This window comes from Pongo abelii, chromosome Y, assembly GCF_028885655.2.
Source record: "Pongo abelii isolate AG06213 chromosome Y, NHGRI_mPonAbe1-v2.0_pri, whole genome shotgun sequence".
NCBI classification, from domain to species: domain Eukaryota; kingdom Metazoa; phylum Chordata; class Mammalia; order Primates; family Hominidae; genus Pongo; species Pongo abelii.
This window is the reverse complement of record NC_072009.2, coordinates 14,365,436-14,373,489: the sequence shown is the minus strand read 5'-3', so window position 1 is coordinate 14,373,489 and position 8,054 is coordinate 14,365,436. Positions and strand designations below refer to the sequence as shown.

The window sequence follows — 8,054 nt, the reverse complement described above, 5'->3', positions numbered from 1 at the left end:
GGAAAGAGAGTAACAGATAGTAGTGACGGTTGGTATAACAGACAGAACTACTGTACATTGGGCACTAAGTGAAGCTTTCTCCAGGGAAGTCTTATGTGATATATCTGAAAGAGCAGCCATTGATAAAGAGGGAAAAAAACAGCTGCCAACCCTCTAAAATAGGAGAATTTTGGCCTAGCTCTGTGTTTGAAGAACAGAGAGTTGCTAATGTGCAGAATAAAGCTGAGAATTTGAGTAAGAGGAAAATGGTAAAGTAACCAGTGGTTTTAATAGTACAGATGGGAATGCTGTCCTTGATAAAAGTAGTTCCAGTGGAATGAGACCAAAACCCAATTGAACTGAACTGAAAAGCCAGTGGGAAGAAATGAGGGAAGTGGGTACAGCGTGCTTAGTGGAGAAAAGTAATGAAGGGGTAGGTGTCAGGGGAGTAAACAACGGGAAAAATTCTAATTTATAAAAGCAATCTAAGAATTTAGATCACAGCTGTATATGTATACTGAGGTGGTAGAGAGGGAGAGATTAACGTACATGAGAAAATAAAATTGACAGCAGTGGATTGCGGTTTCTAGCACCTACAGTTCACTCTCACTTTGCCTGTGAGTTGGATAAATGTCTGAAAGCTGATTGTTTTTCAAAGTTGGTTTCTATTTGGGAAAGAAGGGAGTAGGGAACAACATGACATTGTAAACTGCAAAGCAAAATAAGGATATAGAGTACATAGAGGAAGAAAGAGCTCGGGCACTAGAAGATCTTGTTCCTCAAACCGCATGCTGCCTACTTTGTAGTCTAGCTTGACACGTGAGCCCTACTCCAGTTTCCAAAAGAACAATGATTGTTTCATTTAATCGGACCAAGGGCACTTGACACATCCCACCATATACATCTGTCATTTCAAAGAAGAAAGAGTATTTTAGAACTACAAATAGAAATAATGTAACATTAAGATGAAAATCAAATAACAAATCTAGCTTCGTTGAAAATCTGTCTATACTGATATCTTATTATTTTTTTTAATTCTGCCAAGGATTAGTGAACATATTCTCCCAGTCTTTTGTCTGTATGTTAAAACTTGCTAAACACCTCAAGTCTCGCATAAGAACTACAATGGAAAATGGATCAGTCAGGAGTTCTTCCATACAATTATCAATAAATTATATTTCTTCATACTGAAATTTGTTTTTTCATTATTGTAAGAAATTAACTTTTATATTAATAGTAGGTGATGTAACAAAGCAGGTCTTTAAGGAGATAACTGACACTGGATTTCCATACCATTACTCAGGTGGCCCTTATTTGCCAGCCAGGTTCCCTCCCTGGACACACACTGAAGGTCCCCAACCATTTTGCGATCTCTTCACATTCCCAGCTCCTGAGGAAGCTCCAAAATACCTGTCCATGAAGAAAATAGAACATTTCCGCACACTGGATCCCAGTGTGGTCCTCCAGATTCCCTGTGAGGTGGACTATCTTGTATGGGAAGGCAGGGCACTGGGAGGGAGGATGTCAGAGACGATAACACATGTCAGGGCAGCCCAGGGTCATGGAAACAGAACAAGACAGTCCTGGGAGAAACATTCTAAAACGGCATAGACCTAGGTGGGCCTCAGGTGGACATCTGCGTGGAGAGGGAGAGGGCCCTGGTTGAGCTCAAAATGAGCCCCAGGTGGTAGCAGATCTTAGGGCAGGGCATGGAGCTGGCAAGTGATGATGAGACAGCTATCCCTTAAGCCCTGCTTCTCACCCACTGACTTTAGCCACATATGCATCCTAGTGGCTTAACGTTCCCCAATCCTGACATGTGGGTGTTATAATTTCCTGATGGGCCTTTCTCCCCCAAACCATGGATTGCCTGGGATTGCTCACTGCAGTCTCCTCCATGATCCTTGGGTTCTCCATGAGGGGCACAGATCCAGGACTCAAAGGCCTCTGAGTTGCCAATCCTTGGTTGCTCGCCTGGCCTCCTCTCTGTTCTGTCTCTAATGCTGTCCTTCCCTCCATGGGATAGAACTGCAAAGCATTGAGCCATAGGCCCTGGCTGATGATCTAGGGGACTGCAGAAGCAGGTCCAGGGGAGTTCAGGTCACAGCTTAAAGCCAGTTCCCCGGAGACCAAGGAATGACCAGCGAAGTCCTTTCCCAGGATGCCCCACGGCGAACCCCACCTCAGCAATCCTGCCAAAACCCGGGCAGTCTTATTCAGCCAAACAACCTCCACCTCCACCTCAGCCATGATGTCTGTCATATGATAAGCTCAGCCGTTGTGTCTTCCAATATGATAAGGTCAGGTAGGAGGTGTACTGCCTGCAGCTGGAGGCTTGACCTTCATGATCCCAGAACCACTGGACTGCAGTGGATTGAGACACTCTGTACCCTGCAGGGAGAGGAGTCAGGAAGGTTCATGCCAGACCTCACCTCCCACACACCAGCTGCCCTACCATGCTGGGAGGCATTCCTTACCGAGGATGCCAACACAGTACTCCTTAATGATGACTTCACTGTCGAAATAGAGATTGTGACGACATGAAATCTTCATCCCGCTGCCGGTAACCGGGATCGCTGAGGTCCTCCACCTGCCTGATCAAGGAGAAAGAGAATGGATTCAATACGACCATCTTATCTAGCTGGGCTGTAGTGAACCACGAGTTTCCACTTTCCAGTTCTCCCACTGAGACAACCCTGGTCCCCAGGGGGACCACAGACTGACTCAGAAACTGGACCCCTCCCACCGACCCAGGCTCCCCAGCCTGACCTACAAATCCATCATGTAGCAAAGCAGGACTTCATCATGGTTTCCGGCCCAGGCCGACATCTCGTGTGCCAAACAACCTACCTCTGGTCAGGAAGCCTCCAGATGATTGGGTGGGCAAGTCTCGTGACGCCCTGCAGTTTTGCAAGAGCACAGAGACTGTGGAGCAGGGCTATCTCCCAGAGATTTGGCCTGTCACCGTCCGTTGTTGGTCCTGTGTCTCTGTCTGGCGAGGAGGCAACGGCACAGCTATGGTGGTTTGTGGAGTGGGTGGACCCCGGCCAAGACGGCCTGGGCTGACAAGAGCGGAGAGGAAGAAGAAGTGGGCAGGTGGTTGCAGCTGAGGAGCGGAGGGGCGGGGTGGCACGGGGTGGTGTGAGGCGGCTGCTTCTCCGGGTTCATGAGCTGCAGGAGGCCTTTGTGTGCTGAGTGCCGGACCTGCTCTGCTGATGTCCGGGTGTGTGCTGTCTTCTCATCCTAGTCTCCCTGAGGGGTGGGCCTGCCCACTTGAGGGAAGTCCTGTAGTAAGAAACGGCGGCAGAGTTGTGCCTGGCGCTCCCCATGGGAATTGCGTGGGTGCAAAGGAGGTTATATAGACTCAAGGCCTACACCCCTTTGGGTTCGGCGCCGGCAGGGGGAAGAAAGCCTATCTGGGGAGCTGGTGCCTGCCTTGAGGTGGTCGGCAGCCCCATGCACCGCGAACCCGTCTTAAGCACCTTGTGTTTCTGGGCTGAGCCTGTTGGAAACGGGCACCGAGAGCATGGGGTGGTTGAATGGCTGGCAATGGCAAAGAGACTGCCCGTCCTCCAGGGACGTTCCCAGGGAAACGTGCCCTTCGACTTTCTGCTGCGCGGGAAGGGACCTTGGCGCCGCGATTCTCCCTTGTGAGTGCTGTGCTTGGCTCCCCTTGCCTACCACGTGTTCCCAGGGCTGCTACAAGCAAGCTGCAAGGATATGGCTCTGGCCCAAAAGGCGGAGATGCCCTGTGGCCTGGGGCACTCACGGAGCCCAGCTCCAAGTGAAGGACCTCCAGCGAGTCCATTGACGGCACAGGTGTTCTTGGTCCAGGGCCAGGCTGTGCCCGCTGGCCCTCCTTCTGCCACATCACGTCGGTCTCCTCCTCAACCACCACCTCCACCTCAGCCATTATGTCTTCCACCATCAGCACCGCCTCCTCTTCCAAGGCCGCCTCCTTGCTCTGTACTCCGGCCGTCCTCAACAGCAGAGCCTCCAGCCTGAACACGGTGCCGTCCTGTGTGCTCCCACAGATCCCGGCCTGCGCAGCCCAGCCCAACCTCCGCACCCCTAGGCTCTTGGGGACCGATCCCCCACAGACACCCTCCCTAAAAACCCACGGGCATCGCCCTGCTGAGAACCTAGTCCCACACCCACGTGGACCCAGGTTTCCTGAGGAGCTCCGCTGGACCCGCAGATCCTGCAATGGCCACAGGGCTCGGCTCCCCCGCAGGCTCAACTGTGCACAGGAGCTCAGGAGCCAGAGGCCCAGGCCCTGGGCCTGCAGAGCACCACCAGCAGGCACCGCAGCCACTGCAGCGGGTGCGGGAGCCTCTGGGTCGGCAAGGCATTGCAAAACACCGTGCGCGCAAGTCATCAATGGCCAACCCTGGCGGCCGGCCTCTGGTGTGCCCAGGGCATAGGACAAGAGGCCCTTTGGAATGCTCCTTGGACTGCAGCATCCTCAGGGAGGAAGCATGGTACGCAGAGCCTGTATTTGCCTCGACCTGCGATAGTGTGTGCCGGGGTTCTGGCCTCTACAACAGATCAATTTCACCTTAGCACAAGGAGGCGACTTTCCTCCCACGTGCCCGGCCCGACTCACTTCCCCTAGGCCGCCCCTGTCAACCTGGCCCCAGCAACCAGAGAGAGTTCTCTGGATCTGCAGTATTGCTTCCGTACCATCCAGCTGGCCTGCCTAACGAAGAGAGATGTTTCATGTGTTCATGACACATAGAGATTTTCATGGCTTGCCACACTCAGGATGTCAGGACACAGGGCTGCCGTGCCCACAATTCCAAATGCCACGCAGCCCGTCTGTCCCAGGATGCCGAGCTACCGGGCACAAGCTCCAAGGGCTTCTCGGAGGAGGTTTGGGGAGAGGAGTTGGCGTTAGGGGGAGTTGGAGATGCAGGCCCACCAGTGGCTGTGCCGCCCAGGGAGACGCCCACCGCCCTCCCATTCATTGGCCAGCATGGGAGGAAGGCGGTCGCAGCGCGGCTCCCTGCGCTCTTCCCGCGCAGTCCATTAGGGGGCGCCCGGGAGCCCCGCGCATGCGCACTGAGGGCCCGCTGACCCACTGGGTGCAATAAAGGCTGCGGCCGGGTTCGTGTGGCTCGGTTCCGGCAGCATAGGCCTTGCTCAGTGGGAGTGCGGAGGAGGGCACCGTCTTCAGGATGGAGGCTGTACAGGAGGGGGCGGCCGGGGTGGAGAGTGAGCAGGTGGCTTTGGGGGAGGAGGCGGTGCTGGTGTTGGATGACATAATGGCGGAGGTGGAGGTGGTGGCCCAGGAGGAGGGCCTCGTGGAGCCGCAGGAGGAGGCCCAGCGGGCACAGCCTGGCCCTGGGCCCATGACCCCAGAGTCTGCACTGGAGGAGCTGCTGGCCGTTCAGGTGGAGCTGGGGCCGGTTAATGCCCAAGCCAGGAAGGCCTTTTCTCGGCAGAGGGAAAAGATGGAGCGGAGGCGCAAGGCCCACCTAGACTGCAGAGGCGCGGTCATCCAGAGCGTCCCTGGCTTCTGGGCCAATGTTGTATCCTTCTCAGTGTTTCTTCTGCCTTTCTGGTGGAGAGGTGCTCTCGGGGAAGTGTAAGTAACTTATGGGCAGCTTGGCATCGATGTGACGCCACCTTTGGGGAACAAAGGTGAGTTGCCCCGGACAAATGTGGCTAGGGAAAACTGCAGCAGGCGTGGGTACTATTTTCCTGCGTGCGGCAGAGAAACCCTTGGTGATGCCGAGCAGCAGACGTTTGGGGCATGTTTTTGAAGAACAGAAGCGAGTTCAGACCAGAATAGGTTTTTGTGTGCATCAAGCTATTTTTAAGGCAGTGTGATTGCTCCCCCTTTCTAGTCCGATCTGGGACTGGGCGTCTTCGGCTATAAGCAGATTCTGCCACTCCTCAGACACCAGCAAGTCTCTGCAAATCGCACCTCCGCATGTCAGTGCAGTCAGCCTCAGAATTATACACCCTCTGTGAAGCCAAGGGGCCTTATTTTAGGGGTAGGGGGAGGCGAAAGGAGGTCATATACGTGGAAGCAGATCTGAGAAATCCCCTACCCCAGCCTCTGGGTGCTCTTAGGCCTTCTTCCCTGTTGCTCCTAGCTTCTCCTTCCACCGTATGTAAATGTAAAGGCTCTTTGACCTAAATCAGATTGCAAACCACCCCCAGATGTCAGCCCTGATCACTGACCAAGATGAAGACATGCTGAGCTACATGATCAACTTGGAGGTGAGGACAGCAAGACTGAGGCTAGAGGGTTTAGTGGGGGAGGGTAAGGGAAATAATTGGTTCCTGTGAGCAACAGTTGGCACCTCACCCAAAAAGGTATTTAAACTTTCTCCACCTTGTCCTGACAGGTGGAAGAAGTGAAGCATCCCGTTCATCTCTGCAGGATCATGTTGTTCTTTCGGAGTAACCCCTACTTCCAGAATAAAGTGATTACCAAGGAATATCTGGTGAACATCACAGGTGACAGGTGGCTCCCAGGATGGGTAGTGGAAGGAAGATGGTGGGTGGATCATTGCCAACGTGATCCAGTCCCCTTCCCACAAAACTTTCTGTCTCTGTAGAATACAGGGCTTCTCATTCCACTCCAATTCAGTGGTATCCAGATTATGAAGTTGAGGCCTATCGCCGCAGACACCACAACAGCAGCCTTAACTTCTTCAACTGGTTTTCTGACCACAACTTCGCAGGATCTAATAGGATTGCTGAGGTGGGTCCTCACTGGGAAACATCAGCAATGACCCTGGTGTGTTCCCACCTGTTTGGGTCACCAGTCTGAGCCCTGATGAGGCGTTTGCCGATTGATTCCCCTGACAGATCCTATGTAAGGACCTGTGGCGCAATCCCCTGCCGTACTACAAGAGGATGAAGCCACCTGAAGAGGGAACAGAGATTTCAGGTGAGCCGTTCAGTTGGAACTGGAGCTGTTTGATGCCCACTATGAGGGGGTTGACACACCTGCCTATTCAGGGAGCCTGGACGCTCGTTTCAGAAATGTAGAAATTGAGGCTGCTTTCCTATATGTAGAAATTCCTTGAGAGGACGAGAGAGAGTGACAGAATCCAGGACATTCATGGCATTGGGCTGAAAAAGGCAGATTAGAGACTGCACTGCAAGGCAGGTTATAGCTGTGAGTCTTAAGCCCAGGGGAGCATAGTCCATTTCCAGAATCACTGAGAAGTGAAGCTGAAAATCATTCACTTCAATCTGTAGCCCTTGATTCCATGGCCGTCAACCCCAGCGGCAGTCATCCTACCTACTCCATGAGATTGGGCTCCCTGAATGTGCCTCCTGGTCATCCCTGTCCTAGACCGCAAAGGATTGTTTAGATTGATGGATTTCCTTGAGCTATTGCCGCATCAGATTTCTGTGTGCTTTTAGTGTACAATGCATCTTGTTAGCTGACTCCCCTCACAGAGAGTACTGGGAATGGGGCAGGTATTGCGGAGAACAGTTTGTAACCCATGGTAGGAGGAAGTTTAAGAGATCACAAATGGGGAAGGGATATCCTTTTCTCAGCGGGCCCTGCAATTAAAACATTTCAAAGTATGGCTGAGAGAAATGCGTTTTGACATGCGTTTGTGTTTCTCTAGGGGACTCCCAGATGTTGAGTTGACTGTGAGGGAGCATCGGACCTTACTTAAAACAGCAGAACTCCTAAAAAGTTACTACCGTATGCAGGATGTCAGTACTCAGCATGGTCTTATGCCCAGGAAGTAAAGGAAAAACCGACCCAGTCACAAAAAAATCAGACAGGAAAAGGGGGTAAACTTGGATTGTATGGAATGCCAAATAAATATTCTCAAGAATGTTTGACTGTGTGTGTGTGTGTTTGTTTCTGTGTGTGTGTGTACGTTTATCCCCTGGATTTGGGTGTCATATTGAATTGATCAATCAATATGCTTTATTTTCTTCATGGAACTGACCCGTCTGTGTTGGAGCTGGGCCTCTAAAATTGTGGAGTGAATGGGTGTGGAATGTGTTGGGATTCTTCCTACAGGACAGAGTTGGGGAGGTCAAAGCAAAAGACAGCTTAGTTGGAAACTTACTTTGTCCTATGGAAGCAGAAG

The 8,054-nt window shown here is 52.3% G+C and overlaps 1 pseudogene; it reads left to right on the top strand.

The window, feature by feature from the left end:
* Positions 1 to 5,033: 5,033 nt before the first annotated feature.
* Positions 5,034 to 7,797, top strand: LOC129053415 (testis-specific Y-encoded protein 8-like; annotated as a pseudogene).
* Positions 7,798 to 8,054: the final 257 nt, after the last annotated feature.